The sequence below is a fragment of the Manihot esculenta genome, chromosome 14, assembly GCF_001659605.2.
Source record: "Manihot esculenta cultivar AM560-2 chromosome 14, M.esculenta_v8, whole genome shotgun sequence".
NCBI lineage: Eukaryota > Viridiplantae > Streptophyta > Magnoliopsida > Malpighiales > Euphorbiaceae > Manihot > Manihot esculenta.
In genome coordinates this window covers 22840771-22862628 of record NC_035174.2, presented here as the reverse complement: position 1 = coordinate 22862628, position 21858 = coordinate 22840771, and positions in this window count along the sequence as shown.

Sequence of the window (21858 nt, the reverse complement as noted above, 5' to 3'; positions counted from 1 at the left end):
AATCAGAGAGAGAATCAAGACTGCTGCCAGCAGACAGAAGAGCTATGCAGACGTCCGCAGGAGACAGTTAGGGTTTCAGGAGGGGGATCTGGTATTGCTCAAGGTGTCTCCAATAAAGGGAGTGGTTCGCTTCGGGAAGAAAGGTAAACTAGCCCCACGATACATCGGACCCTTTGAAATCTTGCAAAAGATTGGGAGTGTGTCGTACAAGCTGGATTTACCTGCTTCAATGGAGAGAATCCATCCGGTTTTCCATGTTTCAATGTTGAGGAAGTTTGTGTCAGATCCGAGCAAGGTTCTTAGTGAGCCTGATGTGGAGGTCCAAGAGGATCTCACTTATGTTGAACAGCCAGTACGGATCCTAGACACCCAGATCAGAAAGTTAAGAAACAAGGAAATCCCGATGGTGAAAGTCCTGTGGAACCACCACAACTTGGAAGAATGCACTTGGGAGACACGGGAGTCTATGCTCCAGCAGTACCCTCATCTCTTTTAAGGTTAGATCTCTATGTGTTTATGTGCTTTGTATGTATGCTATGTGTGCTAGTTGAGGTACATTCGGGGATGAATGTTCTTAAGGGGGGGAGAATGTAATACCCGGCTAGACTCCGGTATCGGAATTCCTACCGTCCGGTGGAATCTCGGATGTTAGAAGCCTCTAGTAGGGTAGAAACATGTTTTCATAAAATGTTTTAAGGTATTTCATGGTTTTAAGTATGAAGATTTAATGAGTTTTTGCATGAAAAGTCTTTGGAGGAAAACCCAGGTTCGGCCGCCGAAAGTCAAGTTCGGCCGCCGAACATGGCATGCATGCGGAAGCACTTTCGGCCCCCGAACGTGGCCTAGCCAACCACCTATAAAAGGGTCGCTTAGCCGAAATGGGCGAGTTTTCTCCCATTTTCGGCCATAGCTAGCTTCCGACCTCCCTCTCCCCAGATCTTGTGTTCTTTCTTCAAATCTCCTCCATTTTTCTTGAGTTTTCACCTCTCATTGCAAGTTTTGAGCATTTAAGACAAGTTTTGGAGCTTTGGGAACTCAGGAGCTCATTTGCTCGGATCTCCGAGTTTAGGTCGTCTCTCTCTCGATCTTCAAGAGGTAAGAGCCGATCTTAAGCTCATTGTATGTTTTAAGTAAGTTTTAAGTTGTTTTATGGGGTAGAATGGCATGTATAGGGTTGTATGAGTTTTTAAGCAAATGTTACGTTTTTGAACAATGTGGCATGTTTGAAGTGTTGTAGTTGGGGTATTTGATAGTTTGAGACCCCTAGGTGTGATGTATGATGTGTATGCATGTTTTAGAACAAGTTTATGCATGATTGGTTAGTTTTGGAGGCAAATGTACATAAATGAGCCAAGTTTCTGCCCTTTGGCAGAAACCAGGTTCGGCAGCCGAAGGCACTTTCGGCCGCCGAACATGGCTGGAGAGGCAGGCCTTTCAGCTGCCGAAGTTGCCCCCGAAAAGAGACTTTCGTCTCTGTCTGGGACTTTCGGCCGCCGAAGGTGCCGCCGAACATGCATGAGTTTCGCCTCTGTCTAGGAGTTTCGGCCGCCGAAGGTGCCGCCGAACCTGCCTGACTTTCGGCTCTGGAGGGACTTTCGGCCGCCGAAGGTGCCGCCGAAAGTGCCCTGTCCAGCCATTTCTTGCATGTTTTTATGTAGTTGTTTTATGATGTTTTAGGGGGTTTTTGGGGAGTATATTAGAGTTATGTTTATGTATGTTTGGTCCCTCATTGGAGTCCACCTGTGTAGGTTCGGACCCGAGGAACCGAGGACCCCAGCAGTGAGCCAGCTGCTACAGAGTTTATCAGAGCTAGCCAGAGGTGAGTGGAATAAACCTTAATTTTTAAAATAAATGAAATATAAATTTTGAGCATGATCCATGCATCATGAATGCCATGAGATATAGTAGGTTGTTTGCATTAGTATTCACGAATATGTTGCATTGCATTTATGATGTTGATGTGGATTGGTTATTGGATGATCCTTTAGTCCTCATATGGCATGATGATGTTACGGCATGATATGGTATGGAAGTCCAGGTTGTACCCATTCTACGTCCCTGGCACGATGTAAGAGAAAGTCCAGGTTGTACCCATTCTACGTCCCTGGCACATTGGTATGTTATGATATGTTATGATAAGGGAAAGACCGGTTGTACCCATTCTACGTCCCGGCACAGTTGGACTATGTAGAGGACTATTGGTGACAATACCATCCGAGATGTGATTAGTTGTGATGTGTTGCATTACATAATGGCATGAAATTTTAATATATGATTTCACTATTCTGCTCACTGGGCTTTGTAGCTCACCCCTCTCCCCTAACCCCAGGTGTGCAGGTACAGGGTAGACCAGGAGGTTAGCCAGAGTTTTGAAGTATGTTTATGTAATAGTTAGATTGTGGACATGACAATTGTACTATGATGTAATGTAAGAGATTACAGTATGTTATGTAATGAGGTATATTGAGGTTATAGATGTGCTTGACCCTATGTGTATTGTTATCCCTTTTGATGCATGATCTTCGATTTTGATGATACAGATGTTAGCCAACTCATCTCATGATGTTTTGCCCATTGGGGCATTGTTGAGATCCCACAGAGGGATCATAGTTATGTTTATGACTATGTACAGTATATGTTCAGGTTGAGTTGGATGTTTGAAAGAAAAGGTTTTAAATTTTTTATGCTTGTTGTTGATCATGTATGGGATTATATAGGTTTATAGGTTATATGTCAGGCTTGCTACGGGTCCCGGCGGCCTTAAGCCGATCTAGATCCTAGCGCCGATAGCGGTCCGATTTTCGGGTCGTTACAAGGGGCACATAGCACGTGAGTGTCCCACTGCGCCCTGGATGGCTCAATCCCAGTGGACAGCTTCAGGTAGAGCGGCTCAGCCAACAGCTCCAGCCATGGTTCAAGTTAGTGGTCGAGGCAGAGGAAGAGGGTCAGCCTTTTCTTCTGAAGGTTCCCGTGGAGAAGGTCCGTCAGCTGCAGCTCGGATCTTCACCCAAGCTCAGCAAGAGGCAGACACATCGAACACGGTGGTGTCAGGTACGCTCACTTTTGAATGTTCTGATGTGTATGTTTTTGTGAACCTTGGTATTCTCTTTCTTTAGTTGCTCTAGGAGCCGTCGAGAGGTTGAGTTGATAGCTTCTGGGCTAAAGTGTTCTCTTGGGGTCAGTGGACCCGAGTATGATCTATCTGTGGCAGAGTCAGTCTGTCGGTCCAGCTCTGTGTTAGTTGAGGGTAGATGCCTTCCACCCGACTTTGAGGTCCTAGACTTGACTGTCTGGACGTCAGTTTAGGGTTGGACTGGGTTTTTCTGCTCGTGGTGCTATCTTGGTCTGTAGAGACAAGGTAGTCAATTTCAGAGGACAGGATGGGTCAGAGGTTTTCTTCTGAGGGAACACAGTAGGGATGCCTAGAAGTTTGATGTCAGCCTGTCAGGTTCGTAGGGTGCATAGGAGGGGTTGTCAGAGGGTTCTAGCTCTTGTTTGAAAGTTTAGCAGTCAGGTCCGGGAACCAACCTCAGTGTCTTTGGTTAGAGAGTTTTAGATGTTTTCCCAGCGAGTTGTCAGGTTCACCATCTGTTAGGGAATGGAGTTGAGCATAGGAGTGGTGTCTAGACCCAGAACCATTTCTATTCTCCCCTATAGGATGGCACCTATAGAGTTGTAGGAGTTGTTAGAGCAGTTGTGAGACTTGGTAGATAAGGGTTTTATCTGACCTAGTACCTCACCCTGGATTGCTCTAGTGTGGTTGTGGGAAAAGAAGGATGGATCCTTGAGACTTTGTTACAACTGTAAGCAGTTGACCAAGGTCACTACCAAGGGTGGGTATTCCCATGCAGGATGGATGATCTATTGGGACAGCTAGTAGGAGCTGTTTGTTTTCCAAGATAGATCTGAAATTCGGGTACTACCTGTGAGAGTTAGAGTTAGTTTTGGGTTAGCAGTGAGAAGAAGCCGGTTAGTAAAGATGAAGAGAGAAGAGTAAGGATCAGAGAAGCGCAACGGAAGCCAGTGGAGTTCAGGTTAGGCTTGCTACGGGTCTCGGCAGCCTTAAGTCGATCTGGATCCTAGCGCCGTGGCGGTTCGGGCCGTTACAGAGAGGTACCCGTTTCCGGGTCGTTACAGATGGATACCCCTCTGTAACGGCCTGAACCGCTACCGGCGCTAGGATCCAGATCGGCTTAAGGCCGCCGGGACCTGTAGCAAGCCAGACATACCTCCTATCACCTGGTCAAATCCCATACATGATCAAAACTTTAACATAAAAACTTAAATATCTGATGCAAACACCGAGCTTGACCTGTATGCGACATAACTGGAAACATAAAGAACCCCCCTACTAGAGCCCTCATCGAAACTCTAGCTGGGTCAACATAACATACATCAAGCTAGGATTACATCCAAAGAACTAGAACCTAACCTGTGCATGCATCAAACCACAAACATAAAACCTCCACTAGAGTCCTCATCAACTCTAGCGTGGTAAATAACACATGCCACAAGTTTAGTTCAAACATAACTCAACATTAAACTATAACATACATCATGTACTAAAAAGGGACTAACCAAGTCTTAGGGCCAAGCACAGCACTATTCCATAAACATAACTCTACTATACTTGCATTACATTACATTTCATTATCTTACAATACATTATCTCAATTTACATTACATGTCCACACTAACACTAATCTATTACAAGAGCATAACCTTGACTCTTGAGACTTCCCGATCAACCTCATACCTACAACACTGGGGTTAGGGGAGAGGGGTGAGCTAAAAAACCCATGTAATATCCGGCTAGACTCCGGTATTGGAATTCCTACCGTCCGGTGGAATCTCGGATGTCGGAGGCCTCTAGTAGGGTAGAATCATGTTTTCATAAAAGGTTTTAAGGTATTTTATGGTTTTTAAGTAAAATGGAAATGAGTTTTTGCATGAAAACAACCTTGAAGGAAAACTCAGGTTCGGCCGCCGAACCTCAAGTTCGGCCGCCGAACATGTATGCCTTCGGGAGCGCCTTTAGGCCCCCGAAAGCATAAGTGAGGGAAGTCCAGGTTCGACCGCCGAACCTCAAGTTCGGCCGCCGAACATGGCATGCATGCGGAGGCACGTTCGGCCCCCGAACGTGGCCTGGCCAGCCACTATAAAAGGGTCCCTTAGCCGAAAACGGGCGAGCTTTTTCGCCATTTCTGGCCAAGGTGAGTTCTCCGCCACCCCTCACCGATCTTGAGTCTTTTCCTTCAGATCTTTCGAGTTTTTCACTAGTTTTCATCTTGTTTTGAAGATTTCCGAGTTTTGAGCGAGTTTTGGAGCTTCGAGGTTCAAGAACTCAAATCTCTTTCAACCCCAAGTTAGATCGCCTCCACCCTCGATCTTCAAGAGGTAAAAGTCGATCTCTAGCTTACATTATGTTTTAAACAAGTTTTATGCAAGTTCATGGGGTAGAAAATGCATGTGTAGCTTATGTTGAGATTTTGGGTTTTTGAGGTGATTTTGAACAATGTGGCTTGCAAATGTATGTTGGATGTGTTATAGATGGGGTTTTAGTTAGTTGATGCCCCTAGGAACTTGTATGCTTGTGTATGAGTGTTGTAGAATAGGTTTATGCATGTTTGGTTGAGATAGGAGGCGTAAATGCATAAGGGAGCTGAGTTTCTGCCATTCTGGGAGAAACCAGGTTCGGCAGCCGAAGGAACTTTCGGCCGCCGAACGTGCCTGTGGAGGCAGCCTTCGGCTGCCGAAGCTTGCCCCCGAAAGGAGACTTTCGTCTCTGTTTGGGAACTTCGGCCGCCGAAAGTGCCACCGAACATGCATGAGTTTCGCCTCTGTCTGGGAGTTTCGGCCGCCGAGGTGCCGCCGAACCTGCCTGACTTTCGGCTCTGGAGGGACTTTCGGCCGCCGAACCTACCGCCGAAAGTGCCCTGTCCAGCCTTCTTTTGCATGTTTTTCTATGATTATTCCATGATGTTTTAGGGGGTTTTTGGGGAATAGTTTAGAGTTGTGTTCTTGTTTGTTTGGTCCCTCATTTGAGTCCACCTGTGTAGGTTCGGACCCGAGGAACCGAGGACCCCAGCAGTGAGTCTGTTGCCCCAGTGTCTGGTCAGAGCTACCCAGAGGTGAGTGGAATAAACCTTTATGTTTTTAAGTAAATCAATTATACAGTTTTGAGCATGTTCATGCATCATGAATGCCATGTGATGTTTAGGTTGTTTGTATTAGAATCCACGAATATGTTGCATTGCACATTTTAATGTTGATGTGGATGAATGTTGGATGATCCATAGCCCTCGATCTATGATATGACGATGTGATATGTACGGTACGGAAAGTAAGACCAGTGGGACCCATTCTACGTTCGCTGGCACTATGTAAGAGAAAGACCAGGACCCATTCTACGTTCTGGCACAGTTGGACCATGTTATGTTATGCTATGTAAGGGAAACACCAGGACCCATTCTACGTTCTGGCACAGTTGGACCATGTAGAGGGCTATTGGTGACAAGTTCATCCTTGATGTGATTAGCTGTGATGTGATGCATTCCATGATCCATATGATTTAAATGTTTTATTATTCTGCTCACTGGGCTCTAGTAGCTCACCCCTCTCCCAATTTCCCCAGGATTGCAGGTACAGGGTAGACCAGGAGGTTTACAAGAGTAATGAAGTCTGGTATATGTAATAGATAGTGTGGACATGATAAATGTATTAATGTTATGTAAAAGTACAGTTTCAGTCATGTAATGATATTGAGGATTAGAGGTTTGTGCTTGACTTTATGTATGAGGTATCCCTTTTAATACATGATCTTAAACCTTTGTATAATGTTTATGTAAGCCAACTCATCGTATGATGTATCGCCCTTTGGGGCAATTGATGAGATCCCACAGAGGGGTCATGATTATGATTATAAGTATGTTCAGTGCATGCGCAGGTTGAGCTTGGCTTATGAGTGAAAGAAAAGTTTTAAATTTTTATGTATGTTGTGATCATGTATGGGATTAAACAGGTTTTCAGGTTGTATGTCAGGCTTGCTACGGGTCTTGGTGGCCTTAAGCCGACCCGGATCCTAGCGCCGGTAACGGTCCGATTTCTGGTATCAGAGCCCTAGGTTCATAGGATCGGACCTAGAGTGTCGGGCTCATAGATGTTCTAGAAAGTCAAGCACAATAGGAAGATCATGTCCACTAGGATAGGATGTGGAGTCCTGTCTTGTATGATGATGTGAAATGCCATGATTCTATACATGTGCATTGATGCTATGATATGAATGATGTATATGTGATGAGGGTTCATGTGTGCCCACATGAACCATATGATGCTAATGTTTGTATGATGTGTACTGTTTTTCAGAAAACAGGATGAGAGGAACCCGTCGATCGGCAAGATTGACTGGAGTACCACCTGAGGATGAGGGCACGAGCGCCCGTCCTCCTACATTGCCTAGGGCAATGTCTTGTAGAGCCAACAGAGAAAGAGTGTCAAGGGACCCTATAAGGTCTTTTGATGCTAGCAGAAGGGGGACAGATAGAGGAGGAAGTTCTTTAGATGTGAGGGAGGTTATAGAAGAGGATCAGAGGAGGGATGGGAATCTGGATGTTAGCATGGAGGAAGAAGGGACAGGGGAGTCTCCGGGAGGCGTTCAGGCCTCGGGGTATGGTTTTCCACCCCATTATCCACCCTTCCCACAGGGTTCAGGGTATCCGATGGGAGGTACATCGGATTATTCCAGCTTTAACCCCTACCCTACCTACATGCCTTATCCACCTTTCTATCCAACTTACACACAGTACCCAGCTTATCCACCCTCACCCTTCTATCCAAACCCGGCAAACCCCACCTCGGGGAATGCTGCACCCCCGCCTCCACCACCTACAGAACCAGCAGCCCCAATTGCTCAACCTTCTAGACCTAGCTCAGCCAGTGGGAGCAAGGTAAAGATGACAAATTACCTCAAGCTGGATGCTCCCAAGTACAAGTCAGGGGATGACCCCTTTGAGTATCTGAGAGGAGTGAAGACAATAACTGATGAGCTAGGGGCGGATGATAGCAGGGCCATTCAGATGGCAGGGTTCACCTTAAAGTGCAAGAAGGCACGGGAATGGTTCAAGTGTTATGTGGACCCGAGACTAGACGGCATGACATGGGAAGAATTTGCAAATGAGTTCGCTGGATGGGCTTTTCCAGACAGTTCCAGAGAACTGAAGATGATTGAGTTTGAGCAACTGAGGCAGACAGAGCAAATGAGTGTAGAGGAGTTCACCGATAAATTCTTGGAGCTATTGCCTTTTTCAGGGCAAGCTCTAGACTCAGATACGAAGAAAGCCAAGAGATATGTTATGAAGCTGCATTCCAGGTACTCCTCGTTGATTCAGTCAGTTGAGAGGGAAAGTTTCCACACTGTGGTGGATTTGGCTCGAAGGATGGAGGCGAGTGCTATAGTTGAGGGGTCAGTGAAGCAGTCAGTGACCCAGTCTTCAGGGGTTAAGACCCCAGGCAGAGGAGGGCCAGGTCTCTCTTCTCAGAGTTCAAGTAAGAAGAGGTGGGATAACACCACCAAGAAGCCGAAGAAGAATAAGTTTTGGAATAAGTTGAAATCTGGTCTGGGATTTGGCGGTGGCTCGAGCTCAGGCTCAGATGTTACAGAATGCCAGAAATGTGGAAGGCCGCAAAGGGGAGTGTGTCGAGCTGGGACTAATGCATGTTTCAGATGTGGTCAGGAGGGACACATAGCTCAGGAGTGTCCTAAAGCGCCTTTTATGGGCCAGCCCCAGCAGACAGCTTCTGGTAGTGTGGCACAGTCAGCAGCTCCAGCCACAACTCAGGGCAGTGGCAGAGGTAGAGGGAGAGGGGCAGCCTCTTCTTCTGGTTCCCGAGGTGAAGGTCCATCAGCTCCAGCCAGGATCTTCACCATGACTCAGCAGGAGGCTAACACATCCAACACCGTGGTGTCAGGTAATCTCGTCATTGGGTGTTCTGATGTGTATGCATTAATGGACCCGGGTGCATCTCATTCATTTATTGCTCCGAGAGCCGTCGAGAGGTTGGGTCTGATAGTCTCTGGGTTAGAGTGTCCCCTATAGGTCAGTGGACCCAAGTGTGACCCGTCAGTGGCAGAGTTAGTCTGCCAGTACAGTCCAGTTTTTTGTTGAGGGAAGATGCCTCTCCGCCGACCTTGTGGTTCTAGATTTGACAGATTTTGACGTCATTCTAGGGATGGATTGGCTATCTACCCATGGTGCTACCTTGGACTGCAGGGACAAGGTAGTCAGGTTCAGAGATCAGAACGGGTCAGAGGTCGTCTTTAGAGGAGACAAGAGGGGCATACCTAGAGATCTGATATCAGCTCTTCAGGCTCGTAGGTTGCTTAGGAAGGGATGTCAGGGGTATTTGGCTCATGTGAGAGAGCTTAGCAGTCAGGTCAGGGAGCCAGCCTCGGTGCCAGTTGTCAGAGAGTTTCAGGATGTCTTTCCAGACGAGCTTCCAGGTTTACCACCTGCTAGGGAGATAGAGTTCGAGATAGAGTTGGTGCTTGGAACTAGACCGATCTCTATCCCTCCCTACAGGATGGCCCCAGCCGAGTTGAAGGAGTTGAATGAGCAATTGCAGGAGCTGGTAGAGAAGGGCTTCATCCGACAGAGTACCTCACCTTGGGGTGCTCCAGTCTTGTTTGTGAGGAAGAAGGATGGATCCCTTAGACTTTGTATCGACTACAGGCAGTTGAACAAAGTCACTACCAAAAATAGGTACCCTCTGCCAAGGATCGATGATCTATTCGACCAGCTAGCCGGGGCGGGTTGTTTCTCCAAAATAGATCTAAGATCGGGGTACCATCAGCTGAGGATAAGGGATGAAGACGTACCAAAGACAGCTTTCAGGACCAGATATGGGCATTTTGAGTTCCTTGTGATGCCGTTCGGGTTAACCAACGCCCCTGCAGCATTCATGGATCTCATGAACAGAGTGTTTAGCCAATACCTGGATCACTTTGTTATTGTCTTCATAGATGATATCTTGGTGTATTCCAGAAACGCAGAGGAGCATGCCCATCATCTGAGATTGGTTCTGTAAACCTTGAGGGAACATGGCTTGTATGCCAAGTTCTCTAAGTGTGAATTCTGGCTGAGGAGCATTTCGTTCTTGGGGCATGTGGTGTCAGAAAATGGGATAGAGGTAGACCCCAAGAAAGTAGAAGCTGTGGCTAACTGGCCTAGACCCACTTCAGTGACAGAGATTAGAAGTTTCTTGGGTTTGGCAGGTTACTACAGGAGGTTCGTCCAGGACTTCTCGAAGATTGCAGCTCCTCTAACCAGGTTAACCAGGAAGAATCAGAAGTTTGTGTGGACCGACCAGTGCGAAGAGAGTTTTGAAGAGCATAAGAAGAGGTTGACTTCAGCACCAGTGTTAGCTTTGCCAGCTAGTGATGCAGACTTTACAGTCTTTTGTGATGCGTCCCGTATGGGACTGGGTTGTGTACTGATGCAAAATGAGAGGGTGATTGCTTATGCTTCTAGGCAGCTAAAGAAGCATGAGTTGAATTACCCCACACATGACCTTGAGATGGCAGCAGTAATCTTTGCACTCAAGATGTGGAGGCACTACCTCTATGGGGTAAAATGTGAGATCTTCACAGATCATAAAAGCCTGCAGTACATCCTGAGTCAAAGAGATTTGAACTTGAGACAGAGAAGATGGGTGGACCTGCTGAGTGACTATGATTGCAAGATTCAGTACCATCCGGGTAAGGCGAACGTTGTGGCTGACGCCTTAAGCCGAAAATCACTCGGCAGTTTATCCCACATATCGGCAGAGAGGAGGCCAGTGGTGAAGGAGTTTTACAAACTCATTGAGGAAGGTCTACAGATGGAGTTGTCTGGTACAAGTGCCTTGGTGGCCCAGATGAGAGTGGCACCCGTGTTTCTGGAGCAGGTGGCTTAGAAACAGCATGAGGACCCGGAGTTAGTGAAGATTGCCAGAACTATTCAGTCAGGCAATGATAGTGAGCTCAGATTCGACAGCAAGGGGATCCTCCGCTATGGGAGCAGACTATGTGTACCAGATAACATAGGGCTAAAAGGAGACATTATGAGAGAGGCTCATAATGCAAGATACAGCGTTCACCCTGGAGCCACCAAGATGTATTAAGATTTAAAGAAAATTTATTGGTGGCCAGCTATGAAGAAAGAAGTGGCACAGTTTGTGTCAGCCTGCGAAGTATGTCAGAGGGTGAAGCTGGAACATCAGAAGCCGGCTGGAATGCTTAACCCGCTACCTATTCCAGAGTGGAAATGGGAAAATATAGCTATGGACTTCGTAGTGGGGTTACCGGCGACGTCCAACAGAGTGGACTCCATATGGGTGATTGTGGACAGACTCACCAAATCTGCTCACTTCATTTCCTGTCAGGAGTGGCTACTCTGTGGACAAGTTGGCGCAGGTATATGTGGATGAGATCGTCAAGCTGCATAGGGTTCCTGTTTCGATTGTGTCGGATAGAGGGCCCCAGTTCACCTCCAGGTTTTGGCGGAGTCTGCAGAATGCCATGGGTACTAGGTTGGATTTCAGTACTGCCTTCCACCCCCAGACTGATGGACAGTCAGAAAGGACCATCCAGACTATCGAAGATATGCTCAGAATGTGTGTGCTGGACTTTGGCGGTTCTTGGAGGCAGCATCTACCTTTGGTGGAGTTTGCCTACAATAACAGCCATCATGCTAGCATCGGGATGGCTCCATATGAAGCTTTATATGGAAGGAAGTGCAGATCACCTGTTTGCTGGGAAGAGGTTGGAGAAAAGGCCTTGGCAGGGCCTGAGCTTGTTGAGATCACCAGCAGGGTGGTACCCATAATCAGAGAAAGAATCAAGACTGCTGCAAGCAGGCAGAAGAGTTATGCAGACGTCCGCAGAAGACAGTTAGAGTTTCAGGAGGGGGATCTGGTATTGCTCAAGGTGTCTCCTATGAAAGGAGTGGTTCGCTTCGGAAAGAAAGGTAAATTAGCTCCACGATACATCGGACCCTTTGAAATCTTGCAAAAGATTGGGAATGTGTCGTACAAGCTGGATTTACCTGCTTCAATGGAAAGAATCCATCCGGTTCTCCATGTTTCGATGTTGAGGAAATTTGTGTCAGATCCGAGCAAGGTTCTTAGTGAGCCTGATGTGGAGGTCCAAGAGGATCTCACCTATGTTGAACAGCCAGTACGAATCATAGACACCCAGTTCAGAAAGCTAAGAAACAAGGAAATCCCGATGGTAAAAGTCCTGTGGAACCACCACAATTTGGAAGAATGCACTTGGGAGACACGGGAGTCTATGCTCCAGCAGTACCCTCATCTCTTTTAAGGTTAGATCTCTATGTGTTTATGTGCTATATATGTATGTTATGTTTTATGCCATGCTATGTGCTAGTTGAGGAACATTCGGGGACGAATGTTCTTAAGGGGGGGAGAATGTAATACCCGGCTAGACTCCGGTATCGGAATTCCTACCGTCCGGTGGAATATCGGATGTCGGAGGCCTCTAGTAGGGTAGAATCATGTTTTCATAAAAGGTTTTAAGGTATTTTATGGTTTTTAAGTAAAATGGAAATGAGTTTTTGCATGAAAACAACCTTGAAGGAAAACTCAGGTTCGGCCGCCGAACATGTATGCCTTCGGGAGCGCCTTTAGGCCCCCGAAAGCATAAGTGAGGGAAGTCCAGGTTCGGCCGCCGAACCTCAAGTTCGGCCGCCGAACATGGCATGCATGCGGAGGCACGTTCGGCCCCCGAACGTGGCCTGGCCAGCCACTATAAAAGGGTCCCTTAGCCGAAAACGGGCGAGCTTTTTCCCCATTTCCGGCCAAGGTGAGTTCTCCGCCACCCCTCACCGATCTTGAGTCTTTTCCTTCAAATCTATCGAGTTTTTCACTAGTTTTCATCTTGTTTTGAAGATTTCCGAGTTTTGAGCGAGTTTTGGAGCTTTAAGGTTCAAGAACTCAAATCTCTTCCAACCCCAAGTTAGATCGCCTCCACCCTAGATCTTCAAGAGGTAAGAGTCGATCTCTAGCTTACATTATGTTTTAAACAAGTTTTATGCAAGTTCATGGGGTAGAAAATGCATGTGTAGCTTATGTTGAGATTATGGGTTTTTGAGGTGATTTTGAACAATGTGGCTTGCAAATGTATGTTGGATGTGTTATATATGGGGTTTTAGTTAGTTGATGCCCCTAGGAACTTGTATGCTTGTGTATGAGTGTTGTAGAATAGGTTTATGCATGTTTGGTTGAGATAGGAGGCGTAAATGCATAAGGGAGCTGAGTTTCTGCCATTCTGGGAGAAACCAGGTTCGGCAGCCGAAGGAACTTTCGGCCGCCGAACGTGCCTGTGGAGGCAGCCTTCGGCTGCCGAAGCTTGCCCCCGAAAGGAGACTTTCATCTCTGTCTGGGACTTTCGGCCGCCGATGTGATATGTACGGTACGGAAAGTAAGACCAGTGGGACCCATTCTACGTTCGCTGGCACTATGTAAGAGAAAGACCAGGACCCATTCTACGTTCTGGCACAGTTGGACCATGTTATGTTATGCTATGTAAGGGAAAGACCAGGACCCATTCTACGTTCTGGCACAGTTGGACCATGTAGAGGGCTATTGGTGACAAGTTCATCCTTGATGTGATTAGTTGTGATGTGATGCATTCCATGATCCATATGATTTAAATGTTTTATTATTCTGCTCACTAGGCTCTAGTAGCTCACCCCTCTCCCAATTTCCCCATGATTGCAGGTACAGGGTAGACCAGGAGGTTTACAAGAGTAATGAAGTCTGGTATATGTAATAGATAGTGTGGACATGATAAATGTATTAATGTTATGTAAAAGTACAGTTTCAGTCATGTAATGATATTGAGGATTAGAGGTTTGTGCTTGACTTTATGTATGAGGTATCCCTTTTAATACATGATCTTAAACCTTTGTATAATGTTTATGTAAGCCAACTCATCGTATGATGTATCGCCCTTTGGGGCAATTGATGAGATCCCACAGAGGGGTCATGATTATGATTATGAGTATGTTCAGTGCATGCGCCGGCTGAGCTTGGCTTATGAGTGAAAGAAAAGTTTTAAAATTTTATGTATGTTGTGATCATGTATGGGATTAAACAGGTTTTCAGGTTGTATGTCAGGCTTGCTACGGGTCTTGGTGGCCTTAAGCCGACCCGGATCCTAGCGCCGGTAACAGTCCGATTTTCGGGTCGTTACAGCCCAGTAAGTAGAAACAATGAAAACAGTTCATTAATTACATGCTTTCATGAAATGCGTCACAGCACAAACAATTCACATCACGGATTGGACATGACCTCCAAAGCTCCCTCTGTCAGTGCCCGGCCCCCAAAGGAGCTCACACAGGACTTTCATTACATAACATGGTGCCCGGCCCCCGAAGGAGCTCACACAGGACTTTCTACATGGTGCCCGGCCCTCAAAGGAGCTCCACAGGACTTCTCTTGTCGTGACAGATCATGGGCCATTGGGGTCGCTGACTCGCGGTTGTCGAAGCCGGTCAAAAATAACCTTTCTGGTTATCAACAATTTACAACTGCAGATAGTGGTGAAAGGATCGAATCCACAGGGAATTGAAAACTTACCTATTTTCCTTATCAAGACCAATAAAATAAACTGAAATAAAAATAAACTGCAAAAGAAGAAAACTGAAAACGAGATAAACTGAAACGAGATAAAACTGAAACGAGATAAAATTGAAAACGAGATAAACTGAAATGAGATAAAACTGAAACCAACTAAACTGTAAGTAAAATGGGGGGGGGGGGGTTTGAGATTAATTTAATTAATCTAAAACTGAAAGCAATAAAAATAAGGCAAATAATAAAAATAAAGAGAAATAAATAATAAGAAAGATCTAGTTGAAGAATTGGATCCACTTTAGTTGTTGGGATTAATCATTGACACTTAGTTTCCTTTGGGTTGATTCAATAGATTAGTTATGGAGATGGAAGACGCTTCTCACCTCCATTATCTCTCCTTATTATTAAACCAATTAGGGAACGTCCTCTAATTACTTACTAATTAACAAATTGCCAAGGAACGTCCTTGGGCCTTAGGCATCAAAACAATTGTCAATTGCATTAAGAAATAGAGAGATCCAATCCTAGCTACCCAAACGTATGGAGATAACGCTAGATCATACAATTTCCTTGGGTTTTATCCCAAGTGTTCTTATGTAAGAATAATCTAAGCAATTACGGACTTAAATTATCCAAACTAACATATTATTACTTTGCAATCAAGAATCAACGTAGATCTAAACAACAAAGCAATATTGAAATCAAGCTTGAAATTGCATAAATATTGAACAACCAAAAGTTAAACAATGTTTGATCAAGTCTCCCAATCCATAAAACAACCAGAGTATCACCTAATCTTCAACTAGAATAAAAGATTTCAGCCTCTCATGGCTGAAACAAAACTAAAAATAAAAGAAAAGAAGAAAGGTAGAAGAAGAGATGTGAATTTCGTAGGTGTCTCCCAAGGGGAGCTTAAGGGACATGTAGAGGCTCCTTATGTGGCTTTTTATAGTTGAAAAGTATTGCCCTAGGTCATACTTACTGCCCAAGAGGTATTTTCTGCCCAAGTTGTGTCTGAAAAGGAAAGAATCGCGTTTTTCGGCTTCAGAAGGAAGGCTGCGCGCGAATGCTTTGCGGAAGGAAGTTGGTGCGCGCGGTTTGGTCTCCGAAAGGGAAGGAGGCGCAGATTGTGCTTCCTAAATAAGTTTAGATGCTGACCTTGCTTCCTAATTAGTGTAGAGGCTGCCCAAGGTGCTGCCCATACTCAAATTGTTGCCCAAGTTGTTGCAGAAAAGGAAGGTGGCGCGCAGATGGCTCTCAGAAGAGGAAAGCGCGCAGATTGTTTCTGAATAGGAAGGATGCACGAATTTTGGTCTTCAAAAGGGAAGATATGCTGTCCATACATTCCTTTTTAGGTGGAGCCTCTTTTGAAATTCGAATGTTGAACGCAGAAGAGGAAGAGCATCTCTTTGAGATCTTGCTGCCTAAATAGGAAGATATACTGCTGCAGTGTGTGCACATCTTTGAACAAGGAAAGAAAGATCTGCAATTTGAATTTCAAATAATCTTCTGACTGAGCTTTCCTTGTTTGCTTTTGCTTCTGCACTTTCCTCATTTGGAAACTTTTCTTTTCTGAAAACTTTCCTTATTTGGAAACTTTCCTTATTTGGCACTTTTTGGCAGTTTTAAGAGTATTTTCTCCAGATTGTCTCTTTACACCTAATATCTGCAAAACATAATTAAAACCGCAAAATTAAGCAGAAAAGATGTAAATAAACATCAAGAACATAATGATAAAATGGACTAAAATATGCTCTATCAAATACCCCCACACCTAGCCTTTTGCTTGTCCTCAAGCAAATAAACATAGTCAAATAAGCTTTCTTTGCTACTTGATCCTTATTTCCACTTAAGCTCTTACTCTAGACCCCTATTTTGAATCATTGCAGTGAAGAATATATGCATGAAGATTACTCACCTTCTTTCCTCGTTTCCCTTTGCTTACCATGGCTAGGATTTGTTTTCCTCAAGAGAGACCATACATGCACATTTATTTGTTAAGACTTTTTTCTAACTTTCAGAGTGACTTGCCTTTACCTTGAAGTACTTTATTCAGGCTTTTGCACCTTAGATCTTGGAAAGGTCACCAACCTATTTTTGATGTAACACTTTTTGATATTTCAGTTGGTCACCTATCCAAGTGGCCAATAGCTCTGTTCATAGTCTTTCGACCATTGGAACAATCTTAGATTTGTGCTTTTGAGGTCTTTGCCTTTGCTGAATTTTCTTTCTCTCAGTGATTTGGGCAAATCAACACCAATTGCTAAATCAAGTCACATTAAGTTCATTCACACAAATTTCAGATTTTTCTCATCAATTGAGGGTCATCAATACATTTTTCACCATGGCAAACTCAAAGATTCAATTCAAAAGGCAATTCTCAAACATGAATATAACTCACTGCAAGTGATTCAACATAAGTTTAAAGAGTCATCACATCAATGGGGTCATGGAAAGAAAAGCTCATTCAACATAGTTCATCAGTTTGAGTAGAGCAAAACAAAAAGAAGAAAATGGTTGTGGTTGTGTGTGTTTTATTGAAAGCATAAAAATAACACAAATGAAAAATTTTTCCTAATGCAAGCAAACTAAAGATTAAAGCAAAAATAAACTTAAAAGTAAAAATTCAGAAATATGCACCCCCACACCTAAATCATGCATTGTCCTCAATGTATAGGAAATATTAAAATGCAAAAGAAACTGAGTACTCCCCTGGGTGTGGTGTGCATGGTGCGATCCACTTGATCAAGGCTCAAGTAATTGGAGAAGGGAAGAGAGTCCCAACTGTATTGAGCAAAAAGTGTAGCATTCTTTTTGATTTGGTCATAGTCCATCCTACTTTTTCCATGTACTCATGAAGTAACATGATTAGCTTCTCCTCTTTCAGATGAGGTGTGCCTCTAGCCCTTATGTTTGCATTTTTGAGCATTTCCAACTTCAATTGATATTTCTCCATGGGTGGCTGCAATTTGGCATTAAATTCAGGCAAAACAAATTCTACCTTATCTGGAGGTTTGGGCAGGCATTGATCTGCATGCTCCTTTGGTTTGGGCCATTGGACTACCATTTGTTCCTCCTGGGCATGGACTGTTTGCATTGGAAGGATGAAAGGAGTTTCAGTTTCCTCCTTCTGCATAGGACCTAATTGAGGTGGAAGACAGATTTGTGTTGGAAGCTGAAAGGACACGCCTGAGAGGATTTCAGGTACTCCTTCTTGCGCAAGATTGATCTGCAATGGAAGAATGAAAGGAGTTTCATGCGATGGAAGCTGAAGAGGTGCAACTAGAAGAGTTGCAGGGCTGTCCTGCGGTCCAAGCTGAGGTGGTTCAGTTGGAGTTCCTTCTGACTGCGCAAGATTGATCTGAAGAGGTGCGATTGGCTCTCCTTTGTTCTGTGCGTGTTCGCAGTCCACCTGTTGGATGTAATAGTTAGTTTCTTTCAGTTCTGGCTCTTTTTGGCTCTCTTCATCTTTTTGGCTAGCCTCCCTGCATGAGTCATTGGTTAGAATATCATCTTTTATATCAAAAACATCTTTGCTCAAACAATCAATGATATTTGAATTATCAACAAGTTCTATTTGATCCGTTGGTTGGGACAAACAGTATTCTGGTTGTGTCTCTTCAGCAGCTTGTTCTTGTACTTGCCAACTTTCCTCATCATCCTCCACATCTTGAAGTTCTTGCTCTCTTCTTAACATGAGTGCATTCAATGAGATGGCCATTTGACCCATTTGTTGTTGCATCATTTGCAAGGTCTTCATAACCTCATTATTAGTATCAGTGTCCATTGGTGGTGCTGGTTGGGCTTGATATTCTCGATAATCCTGGTAGTTATTAGCCTCAACATAACCATAGTTCGGTTGGTCTCCCCAATATGGATTGTATGCGTTATGGTGGGGATCATGTCTTCGCTGTTCATAGAATCCTCCATATGCATGAACTGGTTGATCTCTTGCATAGCTATAATTCTGAGGGTCTCCCCAATATGGATTGTATGACCCATGGTGGGGATCATGTCTTGGTGGCTGAAAGTGTTGAGCTCGACCTACGGTATAGCTATCCACAAGAGCGGTTAGTTTTGAAATTCGAGAATCAAGATCAGATGTACTTACCTCATCCATGATTCAGATCTGCGATGGCAGGCTTTTTGTGCACAAATTTTTTTTTTTTTTTTTTTTTTGGAAGAATGTCTTTGAGTGCAGATTTGGCCTTGAAAGAAAAATAAACAAGTTAGATCAACTCCCCGGCAGCGGCGCCAATTTTTGACTCGCGGTTGTCGAAGCCGGTCAAAAATAACCTTTCTGGTTATCAACAATTTACAACTGCAGATAGTGGTGAAAGGATCGAATCCACAGGGAATTGAAAACTTACCTATTTTCCTTATCAAGACCAATAAAATAAACTGAAATAAAAATAAACTGCAAAAGAAGAAAACTGAAAACGAGATAAACTGAAACGAGATAAAACTGAAACGAGATAAAATTGAAAACGAGATAAACTGAAATGAGATAAAACTGAAACCAACTAAACTGTAAGTAAAATGGGGGGGGGGGTTTGAGATTAATTTAATTAATCTAAAACTGAAAGCAATAAAAATAAGGCAAATAATAAAAATAAAGAGAAATAAATAATAAGAAAGATCTAGTTGAAGAATTGGATCCACTTTAGTTGTTGGGATTGATCATTGACACTTAGTTTCCTTTGGGTTGATTCAATAGATTAGTTATGGAGATGGAAGACGCTTCTCACCTCCATTATCTCTCCTTATTATTAAACCAATTAGGGAACGTCCTCTAATTACTTACTAATTAACAAATTGCCAAGGAACGTCCTTGGGCCTTAGGCATCAAAACAATTGTCAATTGCATTAAGAAATAGAGAGATCCAATCCTAGCTACCCAAACGTATGGAGATAACGCTAGATCATACAATTTCCTTGGGTTTTATCCCAAGTGTTCTTATGTAAGAATAATCTAAGCAATTACGGACTTAAATTATCCAAACTAACATATTATTACTTTGCAATCAAGAATCAACGTAGATCTAAACAACAAAGCAATATTGAAATCAAGCTTGAAATTGCATAAATATTGAACAACCAAAAGTTAAACAATGTTTGATCAAGTCTCCCAATCCATAAAACAACCAGAGTATCACCTAATCTTCAACTAGAATAAAAGATTTCAGCCTCTCATGGCTGAAACAAAACTAAAAATAAAAGAAAAGAAGAAAGGTAGAAGAAGAGATGTGAATTTCGTAGGTGTCTCCCAAGGGGAGCTTAAGGGACATGTAGAGGCTCCTTATGTGGCTTTTTATAGTTGAAAAGTATTGCCCTAGGTCATACTTACTGCCCAAGAGGTATTTTCTACCCAAGTTGTGTCTGAAAAGGAAAGAATCGCGTTTTTCGGCTTCAGAAGGAAGGCTGCGCGCGAATGCTTTGCGGAAGGAAGTTGGTGCGCGCGGTTTGGTCTCCGAAAGGGAAGGAGGCGCAGATTGTGCTTCCTAAATAAGTTTAGATGCTGACCTTGCTTCCTAATTAGTGTAGAGGCTGCCCAAGGTGCTGCCCATACTCAAATTGTTGCCCAAGTTGTTGCAGAAAAGGAAGGTGGCGCGCAGATGGCTCTCAGAAGAGGAAAGCGCGCAGATTGTTTCTGAATAGGAAGGATGCACGAATTTTGGTCTTCAAAAGGGAAGATATGCTGTCCATACATTCCTTTTTAGGTGGAGCCTCTTTTGAAATTCGAATGTTGAACGCAGAAGAGGAAGAGCATCTCTTTGAGATCTTGCTGCCTAAATAGGAAGATATACTGCTGCAGTGTGTGCACATCTTTGAACAAGGAAAGAAAGATCTGCAATTTGAATTTCAAATAATCTTCTGACTGAGCTTTCCTTGTTTGCTTTTGCTTCTGCACTTTCCTCATTTGGAAACTTTTCTTTTCTGAAAACTTTCCTTATTTGGAAACTTTCCTTATTTGGCACTTTTTGGCAGTTTTAAGAGTATTTTCTCCAGATTGTCTCTTTACACCTAATATCTGCAAAACATAATTAAAACCGCAAAATTAAGCAGAAAAGATGTAAATAAACATCAAGAACATAATGATAAAATGGACTAAAATATGCTCTATCAGTCGCCTTGGTCCATCCACATCAACAGTAAATAATGCAATGCGTCATATTCGTGTAGCTAGTGCAATCAACCTATTACATATAAACATGATGCATGAACATGCTTTAGGCATTTGATTTCGTAAAATAAAAGATTAAGTTAGTTCTACTCACCTCTGGCAGACGCTGAACTGACTCTGCAACTGCTAACACTGATGGCCTCCTCGGTCCCTCGGGTCCGATCCTACACAGGTGGACTCGAATGAGGTGCCAAACACACTCTAAACAACTCATAAACAACTACCCAAAAACCCCCCTAAAACATCACCAAAGCATGCATAGAAAACAACCATGAAAAGGCTGGACAGGGCACTTTCGGCGGCACCTTCGGCGGCACCTTCGGCGGCCGAACCCTCTCTCCAGAGACGAAACTCGGGCTCTTTCGGTGGCACCTTCGGCGGCCGAAAGTCCCTCTCCAGAGACGAAAGTCAGGCACTTTTGGTGGCCGAACCTTCCTTCGGCGGCCGAAAGTCTGCTTTCAAGCCAAAACTCAACTTTCGGGGGCAAGGTTAGGCGGCCAATCCATGCATCCATAGGCAGGTTCGGCGGCCGAACCTGAGTTCGTCCAGAACTCAGCCTCTCATGCATACAAGCCTCCCAAACCTTCCAAACACCCCAAAACAAGCACCCAACTTCTTAAAAACATGCATAAACCCTTAACCATGCACAAAGGAGCTTAAACAAGCTTAAACTCCAACAAAGAACATCATATAAACATACATAAATAGCTCATGACTCACATAAGCCAAAACCCTCAAACTACTCAAAACCTCACTTGCTCTTTCCCAATCATGCATACACTCTCCCACATGCATAAAGGAGCATAAACTAACATAAACTCCTCAACACAAACATCACATAACATACATTGGGCATAAAACCCACATAAACCTAAACATGCATATCTACCCATACTCAACCATCAAAACATCATTAAACTTACTTAAAACTTCATTAAAACACAAGGAAAGCAAGGATCTACACTTACCTCTTGAAGATCGAGGGGTGGTGCAATCCCTAACTCGGAGGTGTGGAGGATCCAAGCTCCAAAAGCCTCCAAGCT